At 48.3% G+C, this 15,575-nt stretch overlaps 1 protein-coding gene and 1 long non-coding RNA gene across 24 annotated transcripts in view; one reads left to right on the forward strand and one right to left on the reverse strand.

Moving 5' to 3' along the window:
* KDM2B (lysine demethylase 2B) overlaps positions 1–15,575 on the reverse strand; it is a 118,100-nt gene that overhangs the window by 23,814 nt on the left and 78,711 nt on the right. The window lies entirely within an intron of this gene.
* Positions 8,026–12,104, forward strand: LOC139084749 (uncharacterized). Its single transcript, XR_011542434.1, has 3 exons — positions 8,026–8,309; positions 8,398–8,512; positions 10,192–12,104. It is a non-coding gene; the product is annotated as an uncharacterized lncRNA (long non-coding RNA).

The raw sequence follows: 15,575 nt of genomic DNA on the forward strand, positions 1-15,575 counted from the left end.
AGAACAGTTTTCAGAGCCTTTGGATTTGAGAATGGCACATAAGGGACCGCTGGACTTGAAAACTCAGCAGCTGACCAAAGAGCAGCAAGGAGAGCCGGGTGGAGGCAACAACGACGAGGACGGTGACAGCAGTGAAGGTGGCTATTCGCTGAGTGCCTGCTGTTGTACTCATCATTTTACATGACATTACCTATTTTCCCAGTAATAACCCTAAGAGAGACATCACTTTTCAGATGAGGAAAGTGGAGCCAGAGGTTGAATGACTGGCCCAAGGTCAAGAAGGCGGCAGAGGATGTGCACACCCCCAAAGGGCATTCTGAACACTGTGAACCACAGTGATGTGCGGACAAGGAGGGCAAGAGTCCCTGAGAGTCCACAGAACTGACCCCACGCCCTGGGACGGTTCACAGCCAGGGCCTCGACACCCTGTGTGACGGGTGCCAACAGGAGGGGCAGAGAAGCACACCTACTTCCAGAGAAATGGAAATCAGGAAGGTTTCTGCCTCTCTTCACAGCCCGAAGACTTTCTGATAAAGATCACATGTCCTATTACCGATTCACTCCGCAAACCCCTGAAACACGGGCAACAAGGCTGGCGCTTCAAAGCCTCGAGTCAGGTAAAGAGAGAGGAGCGCACGGTCCAGCCTCCAAGGACAAAAGCAGAGGCGAAGGGCTCACACTCTGACCCTGGAGCAGGAGACTCCAAGGACTAGCTTCTTTGGTGAAAGACTGAAAAGAAAATTCCAGGAGTCCAAACACAGCTCTTCCCTCCCCCTCAGGAACGTCAGGTATAAATAGCCACTGGGCACCTCTGGACTTGTTGGCCATGAGGATAGTGTCTCTCAGAAGGAAAAACGGTGGGCCGATCCAGCCAGGGTCACAAAGCTTGTATGTGACTGTGGAACAAGCCCACGTCCCTGTGCTTTCCAAAACGCACTCCCAACCTATGGAAAGAAAGAAATCTGCCTGGATCTCAATGGCAGCTAAGACATCCCGGAAAAATGACAGAGCAAATGACAGACAGCGCCTCAAAAGAAGAGGTGTAAGGAGCTGCTGTTTCCGAAGACCTTGATTCAGGCCCTCTCCAGCCAGCTGCCAAATCCAGCTAGGAAAGCTGCCACCGCCTGCAGTTCACGAGCCAGCATTTGTAGAAGTGTGCACAAGCTGGCTTGTCAGGAGTCAACTGAGCAACACCTGAAATGCAGGATCCTAATAAAGACCGCTGAGAAAATCAACAGGTAAGAAAGACATCAGAGAGTCTCTACTAGGGAAGGTGAACAAGCCTCTCAATTTGGCAAGAAAATTCTGTCCTAATCTCTTTTGGGTGACATCTAAAAGTTTACAAACCAATACTAGATTTTACTCTATCCTACCCTTGCCTCTATTTGTTTAAGTAACCAAGAACGCCTCTTAGCATGAAATGTTCTCAGCAAAAGGCAGTGAGGGCATCCAACTTCTGTTTAGAACTGCAGGCCACCTGTTGATTTCTCAGTCCAGGATCCATATCCTCAGCTCTATCTGGTTAGGAAAAGCTAGAGTCCATATGCCCACACACCCAAATCTTAGTATTCCAACATCCTTTTTCCATCAGCAACTCATAAGTAATATGCTTACAAGAAATACTATTAAGGTAGTTCTCTCATTCATTCATTCCACAAATACTGAGTACCTCCTATCAGATCCTCCTCTCCAGAATATTCATGGGCAGAAACTCTTCAATCCCTCATCTCTAAAATACTTGGATAAACCTAAATGACTGGAAAGACATCCCATGTTCATGAATTGAAAAGACTTAATATCGTTAAGATGGCAATACTCCCCAAAGTGATCTATACAGATTCACTGCAATCGCTACTGAAATCCCAGCTGGCTTTTTTGCAGAAACTGACAAGCTGATCCTAAAATTCAAGTGAAAATGCAAGGGACCTGAAATAGCCAAAATAATCTTGAAAATGAAGAACAAAGTGGGAGCACTCACACCTCCTGATTTTTCAAAACTTACAACAAAGCTGAAATAAACAAGACAGTGTGGTCCTGGCATAAGGACAGACAAATAGATCAATGGAATAGAATTGATAGTTCAGAAATAAATCCTCACAATATTTATGATCAACTGATTTTCGACAAGGGTCAACACAATTCAGTGAAGGAATGAACAGTCTTTTCAGCAAATGGTGTGGGGACAAATGGATAGCCACATGCAAAAGAATGAAGTTGGACCTCTACCTCACAGTATAAACAAAAATTAACTCAAAAATGGATCAAAGACCTAAATGTAAGAGCTAAAACTATGAAACTCTTAGAAGAAAACATAAGAGTTATCATGACCTTGGATCAGGCAATGGTTTCTGGGATTTGACACCAAAAACACAGACTATAAAAGAAAAAAAGATAAGCTGGACTTCAAAATTAAAACTTTTTGTGCTTAAAAGGGCACTATCAAGTGTAAACGACCACAGAATGGGAGAAAATATTTACAAATCATACATCTGGTAAGCGTCTAGTATCCAGAATATATAAAGAACTCTAACAACTCAACAATAAAAAGACAAGTATTCCCAATTTTAGAATGGGTAAAGGATTTAAACAAATATTTCTCCAAAAAAGATATACAAGTGGGCAATAAGCACATGAAAAGATGCTCATTACCACTAGCCAATCAAGTATATGATCCACACTGGAGACTCATTCATTAACTCTCTCACCCACAAAATTCACTCACCCACATACCCACCCCAGTGTTTTCTGGCTGTGAATTATGTACCAGATTCAATGCTAGGTGCAGGGACTACACCTCTGTTGTCTGCGTTCCCTACGCTCAAAGGCACTAGTCTGGGGGGAGAAAGACATGTAACCACATAAATGCAATGCAATGTGATGATGATAATATTTATTGAAGTAACCACTCTCTTCAATACCTTTATCAATAATCTGTGAGGTACGACTTATTATTATCTCCATTTAGAAAGGAGGAAACTGAGGCACAGCACAGTTAGCTGCCCAGTGTCATACTGTCAGTAAACAAGAAGCTGAGATATGAACCCAGGTGGCGGCTCTAAAGCCTGAACCCTGACATGCTGACCCAGAAGAAATGCATCTCACTGGGAAGGGAGGTTGGGAAAAGTGTCACAGACACAGGAGGTGGTGACTCAGGTGAGTCTTAGAGGGAGAATGGGACTCTGCAGGCCAAGGGTAGGGGTGGGGTTAGGGAGTGGATATTTTAAGCAGAAGGAAGAGTAAGATACAGATGTGAAACTACACGACACATTCAAGGAATAGCTTGATATGGCTGCTGGAATACAGCCCTGAGGTGGCAGAAGCCCAATTCTGTAGAGCCCCATACACCACATTAGGGAAATGGTGGCCCTAAGAGTAGTTCAAGGACTTCACATGCAGGAGCAACATGATTGTATTCCGGCAACCGTGTGGAGAGTGAATATTTTTGGGGCAACGGGCAAGATGAAAGGCAGGGAGATGAGTTGAAAATACTTCAGTAGTCCAGGCTCAAGATTATGAAGGCAGAAGCAGAGGCCGCAGACGAGGAGATGATTCAGGCTGTTTCAGAAGCAGCCCTGGGTTTCAACAACCCAAGAGGTTGACTAACATGGGGTACACAGGCAGGAAGAGTCCTGAGAGACTCAGAAGCTTCTGGCTTGACCAACAGAACAAGGGACTTAGGAGAGGGCAGAGAACAGCGACTCCACCATAGACACGTGGCAACTGAGGGACCCAGGGCACATCCAAGGAAGGCGGAGCAGGCAGGAGGGACGGGAGCTGAGACACACAACAGGGAATCAGCGCCACAGCGTTAAACTAGTTAAATCCGCGAGGTTGCCCAGGGAGAACAGGGAGAGGGGAAAGAGGGCCCTGGACAGCGCCTTCAGGACTAAAAACATTTGAGGGCCAGGCAAGAATGAGCAACCTGAAGAGCCACTGCCAGAAAGGCAGGAAGAGCAGCAGGAGGCTGTGGCATCTCGAGCCAAGGAAGAGTTTCAAGAAGGGAGCAGGCTGGAGTTTCAACTGTCAAGAGGAGTCAGTGAGAAAAACAGCAGAACGTGGCTGTGTGTTTTTACTATCAAGATAGTTCAATGTTTCCCACCAAATTACCGTAACAGCAGCACAGTGACACTTAGCCCAAGGGGTAGCTATGGCCCCCCAAACAGCATGGAATTCCTTGTCATGCTAATGTTGCATCCTACTGCATACCATAGATTTATTTCAGTATTATGTCTGTTTCCAAATCTTCCGGCATAATGGACAGCCAAAGAAAAGCTGGATTTTAGCAGCATCACGGGCCCCTTAGCACACACCTGTAGAATCCGGGGAGGGCTTCCGTTTGTTTATATAGTGAGGGTAAAGAGCAAGGGAATAAAAACACACAGAAACCCAGTGGGTGGGAAGACCTCTGGAGAATCTGAGGAAGGCTAAGGACCTTTTTCCCCAGAAAAATGCACAGGCATAAAATCACAAAACTTTTGCATATAATTTCTGGAAGGTTCAGGGAACCATCTTAAAATTTCACTGTGTAAGAAGCTATAATGAGTAACACAGTGGTTAGGGCTGCATAAATTTCCAAAAGATTTTCTTCTTCATAATTTCCTAAATATTACTATTTTTATTATTTTAAATAAGCAACAATCATTTTTATAGGAAAAAAGAAATAAATGTATTTTCACTTCAGGGGTTAAAAGAAACAAGATAGGGGTCGCCTGGTGGCATAGCAGTTAAGTTCGCACATTCTGCTTCAGCAGCCCAGGGTTCACCGGTTCGGATCGCGGGTGTGGACATGGCACCGCTTGGCACGCCATGCTGTGGTAGGTGTCCCACATATAAAGCAGAGGAAGATGGGCACAGATGTTAGCTCAGGACCAGTCTTCCTCAGCAAAAAGAGGAGGATTGGCGGCAGATGTTAGCTCAGGGCTAATCTTCCTCAAAACAAACAAACAAACAAGATGGAACAAGAATTCTTCTCACCTAACAGCCCTTCTTTAAGGGGCATCTCCACAAACTCAAAAGCAGAGCTGAAGAATTTTCTGACACATTCTGCACTGGAGAAGCAAATGAAGTCCATAGGAGAAGTCCCAGCTAAGGGTGGGCATTGGCACAGGGCGTGCAAGGGGTCTCCTCCTACCCACCATCACCCCCTTGCTCCAGTCCCACAGGCTGCAACATCGGGAGCAGGGGAAACCCTGGCTGCTGTGGTAAGGTACGGGGCAGACAGGCCAGCCCAGAAGAACAGGCCGAAGGAAGCCCAATGCTGCCCAGGACTGGACACCAGCCTCGAGTGGGGATGGGAGAAGAGCACAGACTTTTAAGGTGGAGCAGGAAAATTCTGATGAGGGGTGGGAGTGAGGGGCTGGGCAACAGTGACTTCCCAGCGGCTGCCGCGGGTCTTTTCATGCAGCAGGTGGGCGAGTATACCTGCCTGCCCGCACTCCAGGACTTCCACCTGTCCTCCCTCCAAAAGGGCTGCTCCTCTGGTGTCAAACCCATTCCGACAGGGTGGGGTGGAAGCCGCAGGAGTCAGACCTCCTGAGCCCTCCCAGAAGGAGACTTACTTAGAGAAGAGCGGGGTCTAGAGCCTGCGATCTAAGACTCCAAAGACTTTGGCTCTCGTGTGGAAGAAACAAATGCCTTCGAGGTCCTTAGAGGAAGCCACTCTCCTCCGGCCCAAGAAATCCCAGGGCTGAGAAAACCGGTGAGAGGGTGGGGGGAGGCTGGCAGCAGTGAGCCACAGCCACAGTGTCCCTAAGAGCAGGTTACTTTCGCTGACAACTGTCTTCTCTGTTGGGACTGTAGGAAAAACCTGCTGCCCACGGATCTGGCTTAGATGTTATCTCCTTCAGTGCACTGAGTGGAAAAAGTCGTTGTAGAGTGAATATCGCAACCTCGAGAACGTCTGTTGTTAACAACTCCAGAAGTGCCACGACCGGCCGACTGACCAGAGGAGGAGGAAAGAAAATCTGGCTACAGGGAGTACAGGTCCTCTCCTGATGGAAGTGTCTCAGGAGTGGCAGGACCTGAAAGCGTGGTTTTAAGCCCAGAGACACCCGAGGTGCTGTCTCCTGCAGTGTCAAAGATTGTATCTACCACAGGCCATAGGGTGTGGCCAAATTAACAAAACAAAACAAAACAGGTAACAGGAACCTCAATCCTGGAATACCAAAGCACAGTCAACGCTGAACACAAGAGTCTCATTAAGGACCAGATGCCACAGAAATGGTAAACTGCTGGCAGGGATCAGACAGACCGAAATGAACCGAAAATTCCAAACCAAGACTTGAAGTGTGAACTAAGCAGCAGTAATTGAGAGCCACTCACCGAAGGTGCTACTGACTCGAGAGAAGTTCCGAGCCCAAACCGCCTGGGTTGTCTCTGGCTGAATCCAAGCCCTAAAACCATGAGATTCAGGAACACCTCACAAGGTCTACGTGGCTGAGAAACGTCCAGCAAAACTGAGAAAACAACACAACTTAACTTTGTCAAATGAAACCACGGAATAAAACGTCAGCTCCGACTTCAGTGCGGCAGAGGTGGCGCTTCCTCAATCCCACCTAGGGGCGGGAGACAGACGCGTCCACAGCTCGGCCTGCACGTTCCCCAGCCTCCTTATTGCACCGAGGAGACGCGCCCCGGACTGGAAGCAAGCATCTCACTCGCCAGCCCCATGCCCACAGCATAACTCAGCCCGTCCACCGCTTAATTCCCCGGGCGACTCCATCCAGCCCGCGTCCTGGTGCAAATACCGTGCCGATTATACTTCGTAAAACCTCAACTTTCTTCCCCCGCTTCCTAGACACGAAGCTTCCCGGAGCAAATTCGTGCCGTAAACACACCCAGGGCTTTGTTTTATACACGCATCTCTCCCCCCGGTCCCAGGAGAGCTTGCTTTCCCTTCTAAATCCGACCGCGGCCACACGCTGCCATCTGGGGTCACGGCTTCCTCCCGCCGCCGCGCGGAGCGGACTCGCCCGGGTTCCGGATTCCCCGCGCCGGCCGCCGCTCGCACCCCTTCCTGTCTCCGTCTGCCCACGGCGGGCGCGCGGCGCCCAGACAAAAGCTCGGGCCGTCGGGCCCACGGGCCCCGTGCGCCCTCCGGCCCAGACGCCGGGGGTCCCGGTGCAACTTCGCCGACGGAAAGCGAGGCGGCGCCGGCCCCGGGTCCGGGTGCGCCCGGCGCGCGCGTGGGCCGCGGCGAGGGCGCGAGGGGAGGGCGCGGCGCGCCCCGGCCGCCCGCGCCGGCACCCGCAACTTGCCCGCCGGCCGTGGCCCGCGCCGGCAGGGCCCGCCCGACGGCGAGGCCCACATTGTCCCCGCGGCACGGCCGGCCACCCTCGCGCGGCCGCCCGCACACGCCCCCTGCCCGGGTCGGCTGCGGGGCCCGCGGCGCCCGCCGGCCTGCCGCGCTCCTCCGCGCCCCGCTCGGGCCCGGCCCTGGCGGCCCCGCCGGCGGCGGCTGCAAAACTTTCTCCTCATCGCGGCGGCGGCGGCGTCGCGGCCGCCCGGGGCGCGTCAGTCGGTCGCTCGGGAGGTCGGGCGGGCGGCGGGTCCCTCCCTCAGCCCCACCCCGGGCCGCCGACCTGGTCCGGCTCCGATTCATAGTCGTCGTCCTCGGCGCTCACGGACATGGCCATGGCTCATGGTGGGCCCAAGCTCGAGCGCGCTGACATGGCTGGAGCGGCGCCGCCGCCGCCGCCGCCCGCCCGGAGCAGGCTCGGCTCGCCCTGGCTCGGGCTCGGGCTCGGGCTCGGGCTCGGGCTCCCGCTGCCGCGAGGAGGGAGCCGCGCCGCGCGCCTCGCACGCCCGCGCGGGAGGGGGCGGGGAGGGGCCGGCGCGGGGAGGGCCGGGGGGCTTATGCATATGCATGAGGCGAGCCAGGAAGGGGCTGGCCCCCCGGGCCGGCGGGCCAATGGCGCGGCCGCGGCGCTCAGGCCGCACACAAAGGGAGCCCGGCCTGCGGTGACACGGGGGCGGGCCCGGCGAGGGCGGCCCCTCGCGGCCGGCGCGCGGGGACTGGGGCTGCGTGGGGGCGTGCCCCGCGCCCCGCCCGGCCCGCGCGCCGCGGGATGCACATGGGTGGCTGCACGCCGCCGCCGCTCGAACAGGAAATGCACGCTCGGCCTGGGGTGGGGTCTTTTGTGTGGTCCTGCAGGGCGTCTCGCGGGGGCCCCGGGGCGCAGAGGCCACGGCGGGCAGCCCTGCACGCGACGCCGGGTACACGTCCTTGTGCCCCAGGAAGCGGGCACACGGGTTCCCGGGTTTGCACAAGCCCTGGGACCGGGACCTGATGCCGGCGAACCCGGGATACGGTCAGTGGCCCAGTTCCCCCGGACGCGGGCAGTTGGCTTGGGCGATCCCCTGACGCTGCCCTCTCTGCCCTCTGGTTTGCCTTTCCAGGTAGAGAGGGAGTCAGCGTAAAACGTGGGGTGGTGCAGGCCGGAGTTCCGATCGAGCTGCCTGACTTGGAGGCTGCCAAGGAGAACGCCCTGAATTTTCAACACTCTGCCCTAAGGTGGGTGCCCCACACTCTTGGACAGGAACCCCTCTTCCTGCGGTGCCCGGGAGCTGATCTCAGTAAGGGTGAGGGCGCTGCAGGCCAGAACTCAGTTCTCCTAGGAGACTGGCAGTACCCGTGCCTGGCCCAGAAGGTGTGGGTTTCTAAATTCTTAAACTGTAAAGGTTCCTAATGCTTATTACTCCAAAAGCAGCCCACTCCTGCAGAAAATTGTTACTGGAAATCCAGACTGAGATTCATTATAAAAAATAATGTCTATGGGGCACTTATGCCAGCAGCCCTTAGTGGGAAGGAGGAGGTCAGTGACCATTAGCTAGAGTGATCAATGCTGTTATAAGCATCAAAACCACAGCTAAACTCAAGCTAAGGAGCAGGGTTACTTAGCTGAGCAGCTGGCATATACATCATCTAACTAAGAATGTCCAAGGTGACACTAAACAGGCATATCTGTACCTGCTCATTTCTTCATCTATAAAATGGGAAGGTTTGCCCAAACCAGGGATGGGTAACCTTCTGTAAAGAGATCTGAGGCTTTCCCAAGAAAAAGCTCATTAGCTGTGAAATCTGGTGATCAACTCTGTGATGTCATCCAACTGTTATTCATGCCCAGGCCACTGGCCATGAAATCCACTGTGAGAACAGAAGGGACCCACAGGCAGGTCATGGCCTGGGCTTTCAAGGAAGGCAGAATGTGTGGCAGGAACCTTGTAAATAAAAATCAGGAGGCTTCTAGCAGGAGTGAACAAACGGGGATGTCAGTTTTCCTGAGTGGATTTTTAAAGTCTGTCTGAAATTTATACACCGACTGACAACGATGGGAAAAAAATCCCAGCAGACCTGCTCTTTACTGAAACGTCTCTCCTCTGAGTTTCCTTCTTCCCTTCTTACATTTTTCACAATCCACTCAAGGTTAACGACAAAGACAGAAAGCAAAAGAATACTGCCCCCCTCCACCCCCAGAGGTCTCAACCTTTAAAAAGCTACCTTGATGGACTGAAATCTGCATCTGATGACCTCTTAGGGGCCACACTACCCTGTAGGAAGCCTCTTAAAAGAAAGGGGCGGGGGGGGGGGGGGGGACACTGATAAAATGCTAACCATGCTTTCACTTCATTGTAATTGATCAAAACTGGAAGCATACAGAGATACCCAAATAATATAATGCATCAAGAGAGAGGTATGGAAGCAGGGCTTTTTCTTAAAGGTCTCTCCCATTACATATCAGGAATGCAAGATTATTTAGACTTGTCTTTGAGCTGATTTTGAGAACTCTCAAAAGCTCACTTCTGTATTTAAGGAAGTAAAAAGACAGTTTTCATTTATCATGGCTCAAAGAAGAGAAAGGGAAAGTGTTGATAAACAGAAGCTGTAGCTAACACAAACTTCCTTCCTTCCATCATATCATTTCTGAGCTAGAAGGGGCCTCACCAGAGCCCCTCACTTCACAAGTGAAGAAATAGAGGCCCCAAGAAAATTATGAAGTAGCGCTCAAGCCGGGGGTCCCTTACATACCGCCAACCAGAGACCTCCTCCAGGGACCTAGGCAATTTCAGCAGCTAATACTTACTAAGCTTGGTTGAAGGGCAAGACCCAGCACTAAGTGTGCTGTAGACATTATCTCATTTATTCTTTTACCAGCCCTGTGAGGTATGTACCATTGTTCACCCATTTTACAGACAAGGAAACTGAGGCACACTGCTGCTAGGAAATGAAAGGACCTGGATCTGAACCCATAGGCAGTTGGAGCCTGGAGCCTGGGCTGTTAATCGCACCACTCCAAAGCCTCATGCCTGCGACAAGAGACAAGGATGCTAAATGAGACCTGCATAATAATCCAAGTGAAAAACTCAGGCTTACGTGTTTCATACTAAATTTTGCAAATTCTGTATTCTTGGTTCAAATTCAATTTCAAGGCAGGTAGGTATGGTTTTGATAACCAAACTGCTGTCTGATTGATCTGTCAGGGGCCAACCATGGAAGTGGGAAGCCAGGATTAAGACATGATGATGCGGTGGGTCCTCTCTAAATGCTAAGAAGGCTCCTGGCAGCCACTATCCTAACACCTCTTAAAAATTCCTCTTCTGGGGGCTGGCCCCATGGCCGGGTTGTTGGGTTCGTGTGCTCCACTTCGGCAGCCCAGGGTTTCCCTGGTTTGCATCCTGGGCGCAGACATGGCACTGCTCGTCTAAGCCATGCTGTGGAGGCATCCCACATACAAAATGGAGGAAGATTGGCACAGATGTTAGCTCAGGGCTAATCTTACTCACCAAAAAAGGAAAAAAATTCCTCTTCTGACACTTGCAAAGAGCTTCTCCCTCTACTTCCCACAATCAAGTTTCCTTTAGCTTACTGGTCCACACAATTATCCATCATTTGTTTTGTATTAACAGTGTGCTGGACTGTATATAAAATACATTGTGCCAGCCCTCACCCAGTAGACTTGCCACCTTAAAATTTAGTGTTGACATTGTACCTTTGACGTCATCTTTGAGTGACCCTAAGAACTGAACACTCTCTCTGAGCCAGTGCTTACAGTCTTAGTAAGAGCTCCCTGAAACTCATGCCACCTAGGCAGTTGGTGCTTGCCCTGAACCAGGAGGATCCAGAACTTACACCAAGTGGTGAGGAACTAAGCAAAAACAAATGGAAGCCAAGTCCCCCTCGGTCACAGTCGTTACCCACTTGCCTGCTTTCTCTGAGTGTCATTTAATATTCTGGTCTATCAGATCATGAGACACCAGGAATGACCCCTATCGGCCAAGAGATTCTGCCCAGATTTAGACACCTAAGGGTGCTGCAGGCTGTCCCAGGGCAGGGGTCAAGAGAAGAGGAAGAGGGAAGCCATCCTCGCCATCCTCATTTCCAGGAAAGGGAAGGGAAAAGGGCAGACTGGGTAGTGCCCCTGGACTCTGGGATTCCTGCAGGCGAGCATCTCTCAGCATGTGGCCCCTTTCCTCCTACTTAAGTCACAAAGGGCTGGGCAAAAGCTTGGAAACATTATTTCCAAAGGATCGGGGCAGGGAAAGAGTCCTGAACCAGTGGACACCATTTGTAAACATGTCCCTAAGGAGGGAAGAGAAATGACAGAGCAGGCATGCACAGGGTCCCTTCCTGATGCAAGTAATAATTTGTGCTTAACAGGCAATAGAGAATGCATGCTTCAGTTATTTTACTATTATTTTACCATTTGTCTCTCTGTTCTTCAATAGGTTTTTTCCCCCTTAATGGCAAAAGAAGGTCTTTTGGAGAGTTATTTTTCTAATAAAATGTAAATAAGAAGAATTTTTGCATAGGGTTACATAGCAACTTAGGACTGATTCCGGGGTTGCCTGGATAAAACTGTGGTTCAGAGAGTGACTGAATGACAGACCAAGGGCTGCAGTGATTTCTGTTAAGGAAATTACTGATGTTATTTAATTGCTTTTTATTTTCCCCCTGGAGAGGCATTCCACAAGCATTTAAAAACCACGTGTATTTGTCATATGGGTCTTTTAAACAGACCGAGCTTTCTGTTAAATGGGGGTTCCTCTCCTAATACTGTCTCCTTACATTACCAAAATCAACCAATAAATATTTACATTCACTGGAAGACTTGTGGCTGTGCACAGGATTTTTAAAAAATTAACTAATTTAACAGGTGACTGGCAGTGATTTGAGAAATGTTTTTCCATCACCCACCCTATTTCCAATTCATTCGCTGACCTTAGAAAGTTACTTCCCTTCTCTATTCATTTCCCTCCGAAAATCCAGGCTAAGGCTGAGGGCTCAGACAATCCGGACGAGACAAATAGGTTCACTTTACAACCCCGACTCCCCACTCCCGGCTCCAGAAAATATGAGGAGCTAAAAGTACATAACATGCCAGCATAATTCCAGCCTACAAACAGGACTTTTGTAATTTAAAAATATTTCTCTTAACAAGACCACATCTCCCCCTTGGTTTCCTTCCTAACCAGAGCACCCATCACATTATCTATTCTACCATCCTCAAAAAAGAACTTGGAGAAACAAGTCTGTATAAAGTTACGTGGAACTTAGATTCAAAAGAAAAGACCAAATCCAAAGATTACTCAAAATGGGATGATAAAGCAGACAGTTAACAGGCAAAATAGGAATAAAATTATGTTCATCATTGATAGCAGCTCTGTTCACAATAGCCAAAATGTGGAAACAACCCAATTTCCATCCATTGACGAATGAGTAAACATAATGTGTCATATCCATACAAGGGAATGTTATTCGGCCATAAAAAGGAATGAAGTACTGATCCATGCTACAATGTGGATAAACCTTGAAAACATCATGCTAAGAACAAGAAGCCAGACACAAAAGGCCACGTACTATATGATTCCATTTATATGAAGTGTCCAGAATAGGTCAATCCATAGAGACAGAAAGTAGATTAGCGGTTGCCAGGGGCTGGAGGGAGGAGACGCGGGATGGGGAGTGACTGCTGATGGGTACAGGGTTTCTTTCTGGAGTGATGAAAATAAATATCTTGGAGTTTAGATAGAGGTGATCATTGCATAACATTGACTACATACTAACTGCCACTGACTTGTCCACTGTAAAATGGTTAATTTTATGTTAGGTGAATTTTACCTCAATAAAAAAGCATATTTTTTAAAAAATTTTTATTTTCATCAGCCATCACTTTAGAGGGATCTTAGTTCCTATTCCTGAAAGGCAATCTGGTTAGGAAATGAAGGCCCTAAATCCTGGGGCATGTTGAAACTAACCAAACCAAAGAGATAGTTGAATCACCTCTCAAACGAGCTGCTAACAGTCACTGCGGGGGTCCGATAGGCTCTTCTGCTCCGGGACAAATGACAAATGCAAGCGCACACAGGTTGGTGTGGCTGGGAGTAGGGATGGGGAACAGACACGAGCACACATACACACACACACACACACTCTCTGGCTGTTGCCATGTGCTGCTCTTCATTTACCATTCTTGCTTTTCTTTAAAAATGGCTCATCTCCAGCAGGCCAATTTGCCTCTAAAAGCCCCCTGGATCTATGAAAATCCATGAGTTTATCATGACACTCAAAATAGAAAAAGCCTGACAAAACTCATCCGTCACCATCTGAAGCAGTCATTAAAACCAACTCCTTACTTTGAAAATTGGTATTTAAAGGGAAAGAATTAAGCATGTATGCTGCCTTTTCAGGAGGAACTGTATTTAAAGGTAGCCCCAACTGATGAGGGAAAGTCCTGCAAAAGAAAGCCAGCTAATCCATATGGGAGGGATGATGGACTTCAAAGCTTCCTTTTCGTCTCCTGATAAAATTATTGATACAGGAAAGAAGGATCAATTGGTGTTGAAACCATCAGTGAATGATGGAGGGAAGCAAGGGGCCAACGTATCCGCTTCCAGATTATTCTCTGGAGGAAAGAGGGACCAACATAACTGAATAATGGAGGAATCAGGCTGGCATCACCTTAATCCACTAACTATGATATTTAACCTTAATCTAACCAAGGCTTTAGATCTAACTTCCAGTTTACAGAAATTACAAGAGATAGGGAAGAAGCTACATGACACCACAAGGACACAATCAGACAATTATATAAAGCGGGATATTCTGCAGGACACATGGTTCCATCTTCTCTACAAATCATTGTCCTGAGAAATGTCTAGATTAAAAGAGAGAATTAAGAACAGATTCAATGTGTGGTCCTGGACTGGATCCTGATTTGGACAAAGCAGCTGTAAAGGGTAATTTGGGAAATCTGAATATGACCAGGCATTAGGTAGTATTAAAGAATTGTAAATTTTTTTAGGTGTCACATTATTTTGGCTATGTAGAAAAATATTCTTTTTCAGGGTGCAAATCTAAGTATTTAAGGGTAGAATGCCATGATATCAGTAATTTTCTAAAGAATACTTCAGTATAAAGAAATAAAGTGAGTTAAAAAGAAATAATACCCACCACATCACACCCATCAGGATGGCTATTGTCAAAAAAACAGAAAATAACAAGTGCTGGCAAGGATCTGGAGAAACTGGAACCTTTGTGCACTGTTGGTGGGAATATGAAATGGTGCAGCCGCTATGGAAAATGGTATGGCAGTTCCTCAAAAAATTAAACATAACATGACCATATGATCCAGCAACTCCATTTCTGGGTATATATCCAAAAGAATTGAAACTAAGGACTTGAAAAGATGTTTACACACCCATGTTCACAGCAGTATCATTTACAATGGCCAAAGATGGATGCAACCCAAGTGTCCATTGACAGATGAACGGATAAACAAAATGTGGTCTATCCACACAATGGAATACTATTCAGCCTTAAAAAGGAAAAAAATTCTGACACATGTTACAACAAGGATGAACCTTGAGGACTTTTTGGTAAGTGAAATAAGCCAGGTGCAAAAAGACAAATACTGTATGATTCCACTCATATGAGGTACTTAGAGGAGTCAGATTCATAGAGACAACGTAGAAAGGTCATTACCAGGGACTGGAGAGAAGGGGCAATGGGGAGTTAGTGTTCAAGGGGTACAGAGTTTCAGATAATGACAAATTTCTGGAAATCAGTGGTGGTGATGGCTGCACAACAATGTGAATGTACTTAATAATGCCACTGAAGTGCACACATAAAAATGGTTAAAATTGTCAATTTTATGTATATTTTTCCACAATTGAAAAAAATAAAATAAGAAATAACACCATTCCCCAGAAGAATCAATCAGGAACACTCAAACCAGCAAGCCCTCCTGCTATCTCGTCCTATAAGCATTAACCAGGAGGGAAACAAATCTAAATGGCCAAAAAATATATATATATCATTTTTCTAAGTGAGATTATCTCTGAAATCCTTCAAAGTACTTGCTGTTCAGTCCTTTACACTCCTTGGTGGTTTAGAGCAGGTTTTACTACAGCTTTCACTTCCCACCCACTTTCTTTGTGTATAATCAAGGTTCCCCTTGTCCCGACAAATACCTTTGCCCTTCCCATCTCTGCAACATGAAGTAAAATCAAACAATGCAGATATTTCACCTGTATTCACGTAATCATGCTTTTTTCCTGTAGATCACCTAAATTTGAAG

Source organism: Equus przewalskii, chromosome 7 (genome assembly GCF_037783145.1).
Source record: "Equus przewalskii isolate Varuska chromosome 7, EquPr2, whole genome shotgun sequence".
Taxonomy (NCBI): domain Eukaryota; kingdom Metazoa; phylum Chordata; class Mammalia; order Perissodactyla; family Equidae; genus Equus; species Equus przewalskii.